This window comes from Mustela putorius, unplaced genomic scaffold, assembly GCF_011764305.1.
Source record: "Mustela putorius furo isolate JIRA1106 unplaced genomic scaffold, ASM1176430v1.1 tig00000275_pilon_pilon_pilon, whole genome shotgun sequence".
Lineage (NCBI taxonomy): Eukaryota > Metazoa > Chordata > Mammalia > Carnivora > Mustelidae > Mustela > Mustela putorius.
This window is the reverse complement of record NW_025421341.1, coordinates 1,996,828-2,014,213: the sequence shown is the minus strand read 5'-3', so window position 1 is coordinate 2,014,213 and position 17,386 is coordinate 1,996,828. Positions and strand designations below refer to the sequence as shown.

The following is a 17,386-nucleotide window of genomic DNA, read 5'->3' as shown; positions in this document are numbered from 1 at the left end:
AAAACTGTGTTCCCCTGTTGAGCAGTTAAACCTACAAACTCTGGGGAATGCAGATCTCCCGGAGATTCCGGACCGTGATCCTAGCTTGCCTAGCACCGTGTGCCGCTGTTCGACACGCCCCAGCGGATCCGATGGACAGATGGACGGGCTCTGCTACCGAGTCTGATGAGATCACAGGCTGTTTTAAGAGAGAAGAAATCTAAAGGACAGTGTGTTGTTGACTTAGGGAATTTCATTTTCTCCTTAAATGTAGGCATTCTCTCTCTCTCTTTTTTCAAGATTTAATTATTTGACTGAGCGCAAGTGGTGGGAGGGGCAGAGAGAGAAGGAGAGGGAGAAGCTCACGCAGACTCCCTGCTGAGCGTGAGTCGCACGGGGGACTCATTCCCAGGACCCTGAGATCCTGCTTTGAGCCAAAACCAAGAGTCAGTTGCCAAACCATATGAACCGACCAGGCGCCCTGAAATGTAGGTAGTCTTTTAACCTAGATCCACTGTATTTGGAGCCTTTCCTTCTATTTCTTAGACTGGATAAAAGGAGGTGCTGTCTATCAAATCGTGAGGGAGCAAAAGGATGGCTGAAGACAAAGCACAAGCTGGCACCTGCAACCTCCCCCCAACCCCATTCCTGGGTGGGACGCGTGCGACAGTCTTCCAGGAATCTCCCAACTAGCTTCCTGCTAATGCCTTGCTAGAGGCAGTTGACCTTTGAGAAGGTCAAAGCCTCCGGTATCCCGTGAGTCGGCTATAAGATGGGAAAATGCTTTGAAAGCTCCCTCTTCCTCACTGCCACCCCAACTCCCAAGCATATAATCCACCACGCCTCACAACCCTGGTGCAGCCGCTCGTTCAGGTCCTGTCCCCGTGCTTTAATAAAATCACCTTTTTGCACCAAAGACATCTCAAGATTTCCTTCTTGGTCATTGGCTCTGGACCCCACCTCACCAAAACCAAATCAAAATGATTTATTTCCTCAAACAATGATTTTGATGAATGCTTACTCCTGAAATACCTGCTGTCCTAAATACTTGAGGGCAAAATGTTCTGAGAAGATCTGACCTGGAAGAGAGCCGTTCACGTCCAGTGAAAACAAGCGTTTTCTTGACAACCCACAGAACATGCATGGACGTAAGCAATCCTGACGCTACCAAATACCTGCCATTTATGAGCTTTCGGGGAACCATCGGCAGCTTGTGGGGATGATATCCAGAGGAGGCATGATCCCTGCCCCATACCTGAGTCCAGTGGGACTGAAGAGCCCTTGCACTGATGGGCAATGGGTTCCAAAGGGGCAAAGTATATCAGAAGTGGAGTCAAATGTGAGGCTGTGAGAGGCTGTTACTGTTCAACTTCTGGGAGCCTGTTGGAAGAGAAGTACCACGACAGGCTACTGCCCGGAGAAGGCTCTCCAGAGCCTAAAAGGCCAATACATCCAAAGTTCTGGCTGTGTAACCCAAATTAAATGTGTTCTCTGGCCATAACTCTTGTTCAGCCGAGGTCTTGTGACTAGTTATGTGAGATGTGTTGCAACCAACTTGTTGTTCCCGAGTCCTAAAATTGGCATAAATGTACTGAAGTTTACTTAAAATATTCACAAGAATGCATCCATAGTTTCCTTGTATTGACATGCATTCTACAAGCCTGAGTGTGGTTGCATGGTAGACAGTGGATTCTGGGATTATGTTCAACCTTGGCACACCCCATGTGGACATCACCCAACAGGTACATGAGCAGAAAGACCGAGAAGGGCTCTGATAAGGCAATGGTATAATTGCAAATCTAACTGTTCTATTTTTAGATTCGCTAGGTCCACCCTTACCCCACCCCCCAAAAGGTACCACGCTCTCTAGACTTGAATAGTGAGACAAGAGCTAAATTAGATTCACGACTAGACTTTTAATTAAAAAAAAAAACCACACACACAAAAATACCTTTCCTCTGTTTAAAGCAAATACAGAAAACTGTTCTATGGCTTCTTCATTAATTCAAGAGGAATGAAGTCTCAGAAGAAACGTGTCTAAATGCTTCCTTCCCTTTGCCGTTTTCCCAGCACATCGAACCACAGTTTGACAAATTACATCAGCATTTGAACTTGCATATACTGATCATTAATTTCTCCAAAAGAAAACTGTTGATCAAATGGGAGTGTCCAGTTCTCATGGGGTTGAAACTAGGGCATTTCCATTTCCGGTATGTAAAAGGAAGCCTAATAGCAAATATCATTGAAAAGTTTTCCATTTTCTTTGGAAGAGACTACTTATAAGTATCACAATAACCCTTGTTTTTGTTTGTGTATCTTGTCTTTTTGTTAGTCCTAACATTAAGAAATCTGGTCTCTGGGGTGCCTGGGTGGCTTGGGTCATGATCCCAAGGTCCTGGGATTGAGCCCCACATTGGGTTCCCTGCTCAGGGGAGGGCCTGGTTCTCCTCCGCCTTCAGCCCCTCTCCCCACTTGTGCATGCTCTCTCTCTCAAACAAACAAAAAATTTAAAAAAATGAATTAAAAAAAGAAATCTGGTCTCTGCATTTTTATGCACCTATAGAAAACCAATGAAGACTTATTAGAACTCTCTCATTAGCAGAGTATTAATATAATTTGATTGATATTTTAAATTTAGATAACCCAAGCTGCAAAGAGGATCGTGGCTACAATTTTCTGTTAGGGGCCAAGTAGTAAATATTTTAGGCCATATAGTCTCTGTGGTACCTACTTAATCCTGCTCTTAACAGCAAGAAAGCAGCACTAAACAATGCAGAAACAATGTATGTGTCCCAGCAAAACTTTATTTGCAGCTGAAATTGAATTTCATATAATTTCATGTCATGAAGAGTCTTGTTTTGATCTCTCGCACATATAAAAATCATTCTTAGCGTGAAGGCTGTAGAAGAACGGCGGTGGACCCAATCTGGCAGATGGAGAGCTGAGTGTTGACCTCTGACTTAGAGTCACACTGGCCCACACCACACCTTGTAATTACTGTAGGAAGACAAGTCACAATGCCCCAAAACAGATATAAATAGTTAAATAGTAATTTGGGGGTACTTGCGCATTGCATGTTCTGATTCATCCTCAGGAATCCCCAAGAGCCTGATGGCTGGACTCATGGCTTCTCTTGTTTTCCAAAAAGTATTAACAGTGGAAATCATGGGGGGTGGGGAGTTCAGCATAGGCGGCAAGAAGCTGTCCTGTCCCAAACAGGATAGGTCTTTTTTAATCTCAAATGTTGTTTTGAATTTGTCATTCTTTCCATAATGTCTTTTCACTGAACATTTCAAGGGACGCGAAAGCTTTGGGAAGGAGTGCCTGTTTGTACAGAGCCCTATTCCTTCCAGGATAAGGGACCTAAATCTGAAAAGTCAGAGAGGCAGGCTTAGGGACTGCCACAAAGGAAAAATTAGATAAAAGTTTATATCATATTTATTTATTTGAGAGAGAGAACGCAAGCAGGGGGAGGAACAGAGGGAGAGGGAGACAATCTCTCGCCGACTCCTCGCTGAGCTCAGAGCCTGCTGTGGGGCTGGATCCCAGCACCCGGAGATCATGACCTGACAGGAAGCCACAAATCAGAGGCTCAACCAACAGAGCCACCCAGGTACCCCAATAAATAAATGTTTTAAAAAAATAAACCGCTGCAATAGAAGCTTATCTCATTTAAGCTTTTCTGTGAGAAGGGGGAAAGCTGCATAAGGTTGTTAACACATAAGAGAATGATTTCAGAATGAAAGTTTAGGAAAACTGCAGGATCAAATCCATTGGCGCCTTCCACACATAACACCAAGATAACGAGAGAGAAGCTAATCGCAGTGGGCAATTTCTCTTAAAACTCCGATTCTTAGACAAATGTGCATATTTAAATTACTGCACCCCTCCAGTTGTTTTTTACTTTCCGATTCTTTGGTTTTGCTATCATGGTATGTTTCTCTGCTTCCGTGAGTTCCAACCCTCACCCAACCCCTTGATTTAGCAATATTTACCCATTGACTTAGTTGTGTTGTTTTCTCCCAAGACACCTCCTCTCTCAAGGTCTAAACAAAATCTTCAATCAGTCCAATCCACTTCCAAAGATTTGTCTGTAACTCTTAATGCACGCACTTGGTGCCCTCTTTTAAAAGAATGTAACCCAAAATTATACTGTGAAGCCACAACAGTCCTGACTCCTGTGAGTTACCATGACAACCCTCTGATTAGCTTCGGGAAAACTAACGCGTTTCATCCTATTTCCATCACTGTGTCACACAGCCCCATCTTGCCCTTTGGGTCCCATCAGGGGAAAGATCAGGACGAATTCTTCTGCTTCCGTTTGCTTCTTTGAAAAGAGGAGATTGCAGAAACACGCTTCCCCTCTCCTCGAAATGATTGCAGTCAAAGAAAGAAAACTTGCCAAAATTCTAGCGTCAGGTTTTGCTTTGCAGCCTGGTTTTTGTTTGGCTTTTCCATTTTGTGTACCTTTTTTCTTTTCCTTTTTTTTTTTTTTTTTTTTTTTTTAAGACATCCTGGGTACGGTTACAAATCTCGGGTTCTGTCTTACAATACCCAGTGTCCCACCTTCAAAGCTTTAGAAACCAGCCAATGACTCACTGCGGAAGGTCGCTCTTTGACCTTGAGAAGAGTCTGGAATCTGACTGGGTACAGCGGCTCAGTGCTGTTGTTTTGTCTGTGACACAAAACCAGATTTCCCATCAAACCTAGATACGCTCAGTGAGGATTTGGAGCACAGGGGAGAAGAGGAGGGAAAAGGGCTTTGTTTTGTGTTTGACCTGTTCCCTCTTCTCCCCTGTGGTCCAAATCTTTAGTTAGCGTGTCTAGAAATGTCTGGAAACTAAGCTGTCAGCGCACCGGGCCCAGAAGACGGTATGCCAGAAACGGTTCATCTCTGGGCCAGGGTTCATCCTTAATCTATTATTGTTGTTGTTGTTGTCGTTGTTGTAAGAAAAAAGGAATGACCTGCTAAGGTGGTTCTTTTGGAAGGTATTTAGAATCATATACTGAATAAACAAGCTCCGGGCAGACTTCAAATATTTTATCTTAGAGCGCTATAGACGTGTTTAAAAGTTAGGGATTCAAACAGTGCGAAATGCAGGTTGGCCCACTGAAGTACTGCAGTTGTAATCAGGGACCCGCTGACAGGGGTCCTGAGCATTTCTGCCCATGGTTGTCTCAAGGCACTGTGTACAGGAGGCTGAGTCTGTGGTGCGCCTGTTCCACACCTGCCCAGCAGTGCCCAGTAGTGCTACCTCACTACAGCAGGGTGATGCTTCTCCGACCTCAGTGCCCTTACGAGAACATCTACCACACACGGCTTTATTTACGGATACTATTTCCAAAACCATGAACATTTCAGTGTTGGTCTTTGGGAACTGAAAAGTACTTCTGTTTGTGGTAATTTAAAAAGGCGGGGGGGGCATGGGGATTGTGAATAGAAAGCCGAGTTGAAGAGGACAGCACATTAGGAAAAAGAAAGGGAGTTTAAGAGGTAGAAGAAATTCCAGGCCCTCGGGTGCTTTTGGATGCTGCCCTCAGTAAAAAGGCCATTGAGACTCGAGTGGAAAATCTCATGATCTGAGCTTCAGTGTAAAGTTATCAGTAAAAGAATTTAAGACCAGCTCAGGTTTTAGAGAAAATGAAGATACATACATCTACTTGGACTATTGGAGTAGGTTACATGAAGATAATTCAGAATTTAAATTTGTATTATTAAAATTATTGTACATTAAAAAGCTTGAGGACTGCGATCCAGAATCAAAGATATAAAAACAAACTATTACCACCCATGTCAACAGAAGACAAGTGAGACTCAAGATTCACACTATCTGGAACGAGAGAGAACCCCACTGAAGCTCCGGAAACGTTGAGACCTTGAATAGTTTCGAGCATGCAGCCAGGTACAATAAAAAAAAAAATTAACCTTACAGACACCCTTTATTACTGACGTGTCACAGATACTAGGTTGATTTCGTGGTTCGTGACATTGCTTTGTTTTAGTAAGTGACAAAGCAATCATAAAGGCTTCTCTGTGGCTACTTTGGATGTCCTTTTCCTGAACTCTATTCTCTCTAAGGTTTTAATCTCCCAGGGGCGCCTGGGTGGCTCAGTGGGTTAAGCATCTATCTTCAGCTCAGGTGACGATCCCAGCGTCCTGGAATGGAGCCCGGCATAGGCAATCTTTGCTCAGCGGATAGATTTTTCCCTCTCACTCGGCTGCTCCCCCTGCTTGTGCTCTCACTCTGTCAAATAAATAAATAAATAAAATCTTAAAAAACAAAGAAACAAAGAAACAAAAAACAAAAACCCACAATTTCTCCTTTAGGTTTGAATCTTCTAAATATGTACTTTCTAAGAGAGATGGTTCCAGAACTCTAAACTTGGCGTGGGCCTCCTACATTGAGGAGCTGAGAGTATTTCAAGCTGGAAGAGGGTTTGTACCAACAGAGTTAATTCACACAGCAGGCCTTCCGACAGCCCGGAGTGTGAGCTCCTATCCCAGGGCGTGGACACCCCCTGTACACTTCCAAATTGCACTGACCTGAAATGCCTACACATCTGTCTGGGCCTGTGAGTAATTTTCTTTTATCTTTAAAATTGTACCCTTGGCACAGATAATCTAAAGGTGCAACATATTAAACAACAACAACAAAAAATTAAGAGCACAAAGCAATTCCCACAGAGAAGATGTAACATAAAGCAGGATTTGCAAAACCATTACACGTCTCCTAAACTCAGCATTAGGTCCCCAAGAAACACATTCACTGTTCCATCACCTCGTCTTGGTCTTTGCATTATACAACTTACACAGGAGGATATGCACATGCTTTTCCAACGTCTTAAGGTGCCTGTTTACGTTCTATGGAAATCTATCTGCATTTATCTTCATTGTTTATTGTCCTTCCCAACTTCCCTGTACATTCCTTTACTATTCCATTTCATCATTTCCTCAAAGTGTTTTGCAATTCGAATCAGTCCTTCTAATTGAAGGGTTTAGCACAGGAACTTTTTTTGTTCGGTTTGTCCCCTGATTTTTCTGAATACATTCCCTCATCCTATCATTCAAGTATTTTGGAATTAATGATCCATTCAAAGCGATAAGGTCATGCTAGCAACGTATCTTTTCCATTAGAACATTATGTATCTAACGATTTAGCAATTGACTGGTTCAATTTTCTCATCAGCCTGAAAATCTTCGCTGATCAAATTGCTTATTTTCTGACTAAATTACACACAAGCCTCAGACTATTTATCTGGCTGTTAACTGAAGGTTTAAAGTGTGTTTACTCTGCACATTATGAACAATGGGCATACCCAGGCACCGCTATCTGTGGCTACAAAATTATTTCACAGTAGGAATTTAAAAGATGTTTGTTGTTGAAAGATTCCTTTTTTTCTAATTTGAAAAAGTTTATCAGGTGAAGGGATTAAGAACATGCCACCCCAAAATATACCTCTTTGGCATACTGATTATTTTGAACCGAAGGCACTTGAGAAACAGAAGATGCAGGAAGAGCTGTTGCGCCTCCCTCTTTCCATCTAAGAGCAGGTATTCAATGGCCAAGGAGAAAAGCACCCTCCCTCTACAGAAGTCTTTTTTTTTTTTCTTTAAGATTTTATTTATTTATTTGACAGACAGAGATCACAAGCAGGCAGAGAGGCAGGCAGAGAGAGAGGAGGAAGCAGACTCCCCGCTGAGCAGAGATTCCCGATGGATGCGGGGGTCGATCCCAGGACCCGGAGATCATGACCCAAGCCAAAGGCAGAGGCTTTAACCCACTGAGCCACCCAGGCGCCCCAGAACAGTCTTAACATTAGAGGCTACGAGTCATTGTGGAATGGACCCACGTACACACTTACTAAAATAACCCTTACCTTCCATTAGTCTCCCTCTCACAGAATTCCTAATCACTGTCCCACAATTCACTGTCTCAGCCCACACCTCCTTGTGCCTTAGCATATCCTCACAATCTATGTGAGGATACCAAAAGAAGGAAAACCAGTGAGTGAGGGAAAGCCAGTGAATGAGGAGAAGCCGGCCATGGAACCAAGGGTTGCAGGAAAGCGCCCAGCTGGGGATGATGTACCCAGGAAGGCTAAAACAAAAACCAACACGGGGCTGGCTCAGTGTCTCAAGGCACATAAGGAGGCCATACACGATATGCATTTGAGCAACGAGGAGATGATAAGAGAATTTGACGAGATGGCCCGGGTAGAGGATGAGGTGAAGAAAACCAGACAGAAATTGGGGGGGTTTATGTGGATGCAAAAAAGTTTACAGGACCCCTTCCACCCGAGGGGCCCAAGGGAACTTAGGGGTGGATGCAGGGCCCCACAGAGGGGCTTTGAAGACATTCCTTTTGTGTAGCGCCCCTGGCAGGCATTTGCCTAGGCCTTGTGCTTTAACCTTATACTAATACTTGCTTTAGCTATCACTCTTGTACCTAACTGCAGCCTTCAATGTTTCAGTAGCAGATTTTTGTCCATTGCATGGAAAAATGTTTATGGCATATTGTAAAATTAAAAAGAAAAAAGTTTGTTGAACCATAAAAAAAAATGGTCTGTATAAAAAATTTTATAAGCTTTCAGGCCTGATGGCTTCTTTAGGTCTTGACTCTCATGCATTTGTAAAAAAAAAAAAAAACAAAACCTTAAAAATTTGTATGTTAGCCTCCCACTCATCTGTTTTATGTCGGTTTGACTCTTAAGCCAGCTGAGAGGGTAAAAGAAACACTCCTTCCTCCTTGACACAGCAAAGTACACACACACACACACATTTTCATGTGTCTGCATATTATTTTATATGATGTTCCTGATAATTGTGTCAACATTAATAGAATGTATCCAACAGTCTACATCCCTGGAATCTAGATGCTCAGAATTGAATCTTGAATCTTGAGAGGATCACATCAAACACGTAACCTCTGTTTTACTGGTTCTTCAAAATTATCATCTTGTGGACTACACTACTGATTCATAGATCTTCAGTGAAGGGTTAACCGTGCTTAGAGACAGGGCAAAGCGCCAGTCACCTGACCTGTGTTTGTTCTTAGAAGGACTTCCTTTGAAAAGCACATGTCTAATGCTTTAAAGCTTCAAATGAATGATTCTCTGTGTATACAACAAACATTAATAATTTAGTTTTCTACATGCCAAACACTTAAACATTCTTCACTATAGTTAGTAGTTCCTAGATCTGTTAATTCTGGTAAGAACATGAGAAGGGTCTGGAGAGGGGAAAGGAACAAGGCACATGAATCCCAAAAGTTAAAAGCAGCAAAATTCCTCCTTGGAGGGTCAGTTTCTAGTATGTAGAAATGCAAGTTTACATCTTCAAGAGAACATTCCACTAATACCCCATGACGTCAGTTCCAGTGTTTCAATAACAAGGAAATACACACTACCTGATTAAATATAAACCCCAGAAGCACTCTGCCATTCTTGATTCTTGGTCCATCAACATTTCCCATGGCATCAGTTCAAATGTTTAAAAAATGAGGAAATACACACTATCTTACCAAATATCCTTTCATGGCCACGGTCGTCATTTATCTTAAGTCTAGTGTGGGTAGAACATAAGACTTACCCCAGCAACAGCCTTCAGGGTGCTCTGGGTCAAAACAAAATGACGCAGTTGTGCTCTCCCTTCAATGAATGTTCTTCTACCTCCGTCAGCGGAGACCAGAGCAGAGGTCAGAGCTATCTCCTCCCGCCTCGGTCCAGAGGATCCCTGCCCGGCCCTGGGGCCCGGGTTTGCTGTTCTGATTAGCATCACAATGGTTTCCCACCTAATCCTAATCCGCTACAGATTTCTAGCTTTTGTGATTTTTATAGACTGCTAATTCTCTTTGCTTTTCTCCCAAACTTCACTTCTTTGTAATTGTAGTGTTGACTGCAAAGTGAGCAGATCTCAGAGAAAACTGTGCTGGCAGGATGGGTTCTCTCCCTCCCGCTGGGGCGCTCCCAGAGCCAGGGCTGGCCTTTTCCTTCTCGGAGCCACAGACTTCCTTACAGCTGCGGACGTGGGAAGGCGTCAGGAATGGAGCGTGTAATTCCAACACAGTACGTCGGTGTAGACGGTGCCTGGTCAAGGAGCACAGGGCTGCGGGCTGGTGCTCCGCATCTCGGGTTGTGAGATGGCGCGGGTATCGGCCCGGCGCTCAGGGAGAAGTGTGCTGGAGATCCTTTCTCCCTCTTCCTCTGCCCTCCTGTTCCTACTCCCTCTCTCTAAAATAAGTGAATCTTTTTTAAAAAAATTTAAATAAAAATAATTTTAAAATAAGGAGAGGGTGTGTGCGAGTGGCGCCGTCATTAAGCGTCTGCCTTTGGTTCAGGTCATGATCCCAGAATTCTGGCATCAGTCTGGGATCAGTCTGGGATCAGTCCCACATCAGGCTCCTTGCTCAGTGGGGAGCCGCTTCTTCCTCTGCTCCTCACCTGTGCTCTCTCGCTGTTTCTCTCTCTTTCAAATAAATAACATTAAACAATCTTTCAAAAAGGGGCGCCTGGGTGGCTCAGTGGGTTAAAGCCTCTGCCTTCGGCTCAGGACATGATGTCAGGGTCCTGGGATGGAGCCTCACATCGGGCTCTCTGCTCAGCGGGGAGCCTGCTTCCCCCTCTCTCTCTGCCTGCCTCTGCCTGCTTGTGATCTCTGTCAAATAAATAAATAAAATCTTTAAAACAATAAGGGAGAAAACTATAGTTTACTCGAGCAAATTGGCCTAATTTACTGGCGATAGCTCATGAGTGGTACTATTCTACTATAAATACAGACTAACTGATTCCATCCTTCCTGCTCTTGAAGGGCTCACCATCTGAAACAGGACCTGCTGAGCAATTGACTTTTAGAGACCAGAGTGATGGTGGATATTGAGTATCTCCTTCGACTTGAAGGATTATCATGACCACATACTTTTTAAAAATTACTTATCAGTTATCTAATCCTCTGACCAAACTGCTATTGATAGTGAACCAAGAGTATCAGATAATTTATCAGTTCTTTACTTGTAGAAAATATATAGAAAAACATAAATCAAGAATTAAGGAGAGGATGTACCGTTGATCATTTTTACAGAAAAATTATTTTACCAAGTGTTTATTGTTTTATGGAGGAAGGAGACAGTTTTTGACAGTTCCCCATTTTTATGTCTGTTTTATAAATTTATAGACGTATCAGTCAAGAAAACCTAATCACTTTATTTATTGTGCCAGAAAATCTTCTGCATTTAAAACTTCTTTTTGGCCTCGAATGCATTCTAAAAATTGACTTTTCTAATTATCTTTGGTCTTCTCAGATAACCCATTAGTATTTTTCATGCATTTCCTCATCAAATTGCACAGATTTCCAAGTGGGATTAGCAGTTTTAACAATTTTGCTATTAGCTATACCAATAGCAACCTTGGAGGATGTTTTGCTTATTTTCTACTTTAGCAAATGGTTTATTTGGTATGAGTAGCAATCTGGAATTTGCATCTGAAACATTCGAATTTCTTATTTTTAAAAAAACCCATACACAAATTGTTATTGATAATAATATATGCTTGAAGGAATTTATTTTTACTGTATTTATCCCAATTACTGAAATATTTCTTAAAAAGCAGTACTTACAACTTCCTAAGACATTTATATCTATGCATATATAACTTAAATTGTGTGTGTGTGTGTGTGTGTGTGTGTCTATAAACATAGTATATGCATTTATATTTAAGGAAGATTTTATAGAATTTGAGAGAGAAAGCCTACACATTGCTATTTTATGAATATAGAACTATATAGCTTCTTTCAGGAATTGAAGGATAGATTCCAAGGTAAGGTTTGTCTTTTTTGTTGAGAAAATATATTCTCATTTCTAATAAACTGTCATTCTCACAACAATACATAAAATGGAATTGTGGTTAAAAATTTTTTCCACTTTAAATAGTGCCCTCTTTCAGGGACGCCTGGGTGGCTCAGTTGGTTAAGCGGCTGCCTTCGGCTCAGGTCATGATCCCAGCGGGCTCCTTGCTTGGCGGGGAGCCTGCTTCTCCCTCTGCCTCTGCCTGCCACTCTGTCTGCCTGTGCTTTCTCTCGCTTCTCTCTCTATGACAAATAAATAAATAAAATCTTTAAAAAAAAAAAAAAATAAATAGTGCCCTCTTTCAATATATTGTACTACTTAAAAGAGAAAAAAAACTTTTGAGTACATTACCTACTTAAGTGTTTTTGTCACTTATTTTGAGATCATACTTACATCTTTTCAAAAACTAACAGGAGTTACTTTTTATTTTAAGTGATTTGCTTTAAAACAATTTTCTCTTCTGGTTTTGGGAAGCAACAGATACTGAAATTTGTTAATCTTTCCAAGTAGTTTTTTTCTTACTTTTGAGGGAAGAGAGGGAAACCTTGGGAGACAAGTTGACCAAAGTAAAACCATTTGGGTTTTAGGCTAACCCCTACTCTAAAAGTCAGCAGGTCATAAAAAGAGTCACAAAATCTGAATCACGGAAGACCACAAGCCCCAGTTCCAAGGAATGGAGCCAACCAACTGCGCCGGCAGCCAGAGCCAGGTCAGCGCCCCCCAGGGTCAGCTAATTTAAAAAAACAGAAACAAAACAAAGAACCTAATAAAACCCTTTGTTAGAGGCAAAGGGAAAATCCCTCCTCTCCACCTGGGAAGAGAGACTGCTACTTTGTCTAGAAGTAACTCCTTTCTTACTTTAATCCTTGCAAAATCTTGCCCCCTTTCTCTGAATGACTTGCTCTTTAATTCTTTCTCACCCCAAACCAAGAACCCTCTTGGTGAGAGGTCCAAGGCCCTCCCTCCTGGCGCCTTGGACAGTCCAAAGTCCATCACTTTGTAGTGATGGCTTCTCTCTCTACTCTAATTTTTCTTTCTTTCCTTCAGTGGACTCTCCGCCTCCTACATTTTCTCTTAACTTTCTTTCTTCCCTCCCCTCCCTTCCTCACTTTTTCTCTCTCTTTTTCCAAAGAAGGTGTTTTACAAGGAGGCAGTCGCAAAGTCCCAGCTCTGTGAAGGGCCGTTAATAACTTCTGGGAAAACACGGGGACTATTTAAAGGCAACTTGCAGCTTTTTACTTGTGTTCGAGATGAAGAACAGTGCATATCCTCTTGACTTCAGTGCCAGGCTCGTGGCTAGGTCACTAAATTTTTGAAAGTCCTAACCTTCGTCAGGAGACCATAGATCAATGTAAAGGACCTTGGGGGAGATTGAGCTTTGCTAATCTTCACTCTGAACACACATGGTGGGAGGGAATAAAAATGTTCTTCACCATGTCACAGAACAGGAGAAGCCCATCACCCTACTTTTTGAGAGTCTAGCATGGTGAGAGGTCAAAACAGGAAGTGCCATTGTTTAGAGGCAGAAACATGAAAGTTCTGTTCTTAAAAACACTTTCAACCTTCTTCCCCATGAGGACATTTTGAATGCAGGAACTCTGGGTGGGACCATATGGCTTCCTGTATTCTCCTTAATCAAAGTGTTAAAGTTTGTTTTTCTTTTAAAATGCAGTTAAAGGAAAGAGATTTTGCCGTGTCAGAAGAGAACAACATTCAGTTCCTTTTAGATTTTTATGAGCATCTGTGATCATTTGTCATACGTGGCTAAAAAATGACCAGTACTGATGAAATGCCATTTTATTTTTAAAGAAAAGCTTCAGCACACTTTCCCAAAATAATTAAAAAAAAAAAAAAAATCTCTGCTTCTTTCTGGGGACATTTTGTCCATGCCTAAATGTAGGTGCATACACTTTTATGTTAAAAACCATCTTTTTACCTAAATATACTGATGGCCAAAGACTTACATGCTATGGTCTCTGCAACTGATGATATAGACTTCCACTTTCTAGGTTTCTTGTGCACAGATACTAATAAGTCATTCTTAAGACACTTGTTGGCTTGAGGTAGTATTTTAAAGAAAGAGAAAAATGTTATAAACCTAAAAAATGAGGGAGAAGCCAGAAAACAAATAATATGGTGAATAGATATCTAGGTCTTTAACCTTTCATTTCTAACCTTTCAAGTTTTCTCCACCCCATGTTTGATGACAAATGAATATTCTAGAACAAAACTAGTCATTCAGAATAAGGATAGGAATAATTTTCTATAGGTAGAATGAATCCAAATAACTTTTTCTCTCTTTTCCTAATGAAATAAGACCATTTCAAACAAGGATATACCAGTATATTGAGGGAATATTTTCAGCCCAAATTATTATTTTTTTTAAGACTTTATTTATTTATTTGACAGACAGAGATCACAAGTAGGCAGAGAGGCAGGCAGAGAGAAAGAGGAGGAAGCAGGCTCCTCACTGAGCAGAGAGCCCGACGCGGGGCTCGATCCCAGGACCCTGAGATCATGACCTGAGCCGAAGGCAGAGGCTTAATCCACTGAACCACCCAGGCGCCTCCAGCCCAAATTCTTAATTAGAAGCTTATCTTTATTGTTAAGCTGTCGTCATCATACCAAAAATGCAACTTACTACAGTAACAGAATAAAAGACAAAATCCTCAGATAATAGACCTGGAACTTAAAGTACAACACCTCTCTACACACTCGGATCCAGTTAAAGACTTGACAGAGGACACCATTTTGCGTGTTCTTCATCGTGGTCTTAAATATATTTGAGTCTGGAGTTCCTTACGTATTGATTTCTGCATACAATCTGTGGAAAAAGAAGTTTTCTGACTTCCCTATTAAAGAATGTGAAATGACAGGGCACCTGGGTGGCTCAGTGGGTTAAGCCACTAGCTTCAGCTCAGGTCATGACCCCGGAGTCCGGGGATCGAGTCCCGCATCGGGCTGCCAGCTACGGGGGGAGTCGGCTTCTCCCTCTGATCCTCTCCCTCTCGTGCCCCCCCCTCTCTCAAATAAATGAATAAAGTCTTTCAAAAAAAATAAAGAATATGAAATGACTGGCCATAATGAAAAGTGAGAAGCTTTTTGCAAAATTATGAAGTCTGAGAGTAGGTGGGATTGTGCTGCATCTCCTAATCCAGTCGTCCCGTAGGTCTTTATTTATTTATTTTTTTCCTACTAGCAGAGCGGAAAAGGAAAGTTATGGGACCAGAATGAAACTTTCTAGAGGTCTCTTTATTCCACACATGTAGTTGTAACAGAATGTGCTTGAGAATCCATTTCTCAGCTGCAGAAACCAAGGGAAACAGCAAGAATTAGCAGAGTAGAAGATGGGAAAGTGATTCTCCCAGGGTCTTCATGTTTCAGAGTATAATATGATCACAAGGCTATTCAGTTTAGCTTCCTACCCTTTCACTCTCCAGGGTCATGGTATTTCTGTTTTGTTTTACAAGGTGAGTTGGAAATTTAATGGGGTTTATTGATGCAGTTGGAATTTTGTAATAGAGGGTAAATTAAAAGGAAGTAATACTTGATTACAGGATCAAAGTTCTATTTGAAAACTATGGGGTTCTTACAGGAAGAAACCGGAAAGTCTTAAAAAGCTGTACACTTAAAAACTATTTTACAGTTTACAAAACACTTTTATGTAAAATTATTTCATTTACACATACAATGAGGGAGCTCCGGGGTCTGCTAGCAGAGCTGTGACAGCAACTGTGCACCTCCTGGTCTCATCTAAGACTCTGCATTTTCTCTTTCTCTCTCCCACTCTCCTTCTCTCCTTCTGCCCCGTACCCCCAGTGACTGATTCTGAAACTTATTATATGGTGGCTTAACAACACAAAGAACTAAAAACTTTTTGAGGACAAATTTAGTGTCCTATTTATTTTTGCATCTCTACTATCTAATCCAACATAGGTATTCGGCTAATATTTGTTGAATGAGTGACTATAATAAAGTAAAAAGACAAATTGAAAACTGAACTGTCTTTCCAGAAAGTAAATAAGTAAGAGAGAATAGAAAATTAGTACTATGGATTTTAGATAATTATTTAGAATATCAAGCACTAGATTAGATGCTATCTATCATCTGATCTGTCATTTATCTTGTTAGTCTCACTCCAGATAATCATTTTGTCATCTGTTATTATTTACAAATTTTCAGGTCATTAAGTCATAATTAAAACTGAGGAAGATTTGTCTTGTTTTACTGACAGCATAGAAGTTAGATGCTATTCTTCAGTAACATAAGGTTGTTCGGAATACAACAAATAAAAGTGGTCATTGACAATTATTTCTCAATAAAACTGGGGGAAAAGTGGTCATCATTACCTGTCACATCTGGGAAAGTATAAGACTGTAACCATTAACTCTTATTCTATTTATGGCCATTTTCCTTGTTTATCGTTGTTATATTTCCTTTATAAATTTCACAGGATCGTTTTTATATAATTTCATCAGCCTGGCTTATCCGTGAGTAGATTTCAACTGGCAACTGGCAACTGGCCACACTTAGATGAAACAAAATTTCATTCATATATTTTGTTCTGCCTGCGTGTCTCGGTAAAGATCCTGCATGTGTTCAGCTTTATTTTATTTCTGCAAAGACTCTCTAAGTAAACATTTGTGTGTGTGACTTGGAAGAGAATTGAGAGGAAGAACTAATTTATTATTGATTTAAGACTCAGAATCATTGAGGTCCCATCCTAGCAAGACACACAGGGAAGAATCTCAAAGAATATACACATTTTACAAAACCAAACCCATAAAGCAAATAAAAATGAAACAGCCAGTATCCAATTTAGATTCTCTAGATCTATATACCAAAGACGAAAATACAGAAAAATGGCCCACGCTGTAATTTTGCCAACTTAGTTAACTACAGTTAAGAAACACTGCACAATGCCATCTAGTGACAGGTGACCAGCATATGAGTCACATAGGAATGATGGGGTGAAGAGGTGAATTTCCCAGGGTTTGTATGGAAAGAGAAAATCCTTCTGAGAGAATTACATTGGATAGATTAGTTTTATTTCTCTGGGTACAGGGAGTGCACGAGAATTTATCAGAGAGCGGCAGCGTGGGGATTTTTATTTTGAAAGACTGCATTGCCACCTACCTCCAAGTCTGTACCTCCACCTCCTCCTGCAGCGGGCTTCACCATCCAGTCCGCAGCCGAGCTCAGAACTGGTGAGTGTCCTCAAGTCGCAGCCCCCCGTAGAGTGACAGGTGGCGGAGGTGGAGCACTTTAGAAACCAGTCTCAAAAAAAAAAAAAAACAAAAAAAAAACCCAACTTCAAAAAAAGGAACCAAGATGATTCCTAAAACAATCTGTACCCAATTAAAAATAACAACAACAATAATAAATAAACTGCTGGAAGTTCAAAGAGTAAAACTAAAATAAGGATCAGAGGAAATCATCTTTGTTTTTCTCGGTCATCGACTGTGCAGACCTGATGCTGTCTTATTCCTTGTACCAAAGGCTCACAGAAAATGCCAGAGACCTCTCCCTAAATGGCTGTAGCATTATGCCCTAAGGGAAATAATTTT

General features: G+C 41.3%; 1 protein-coding gene across 1 annotated transcript in view; it reads right to left on the bottom strand.

Moving 5' to 3' along the window:
- The window catches only part of SLC39A10 (solute carrier family 39 member 10), a 136,217-nt gene extending 119,163 nt beyond the window's left edge, over positions 1-17,054 (bottom strand). Inside the window, exon 1 of the mRNA XM_004772149.3 lies at positions 16,956-17,054. The gene's annotated coding sequence lies outside the window, so the exon portion shown is untranslated. The remainder of the gene's footprint in view (positions 1-16,955) is intronic.
- Between the last annotated feature and the right edge of the window lie 332 nt (positions 17,055-17,386).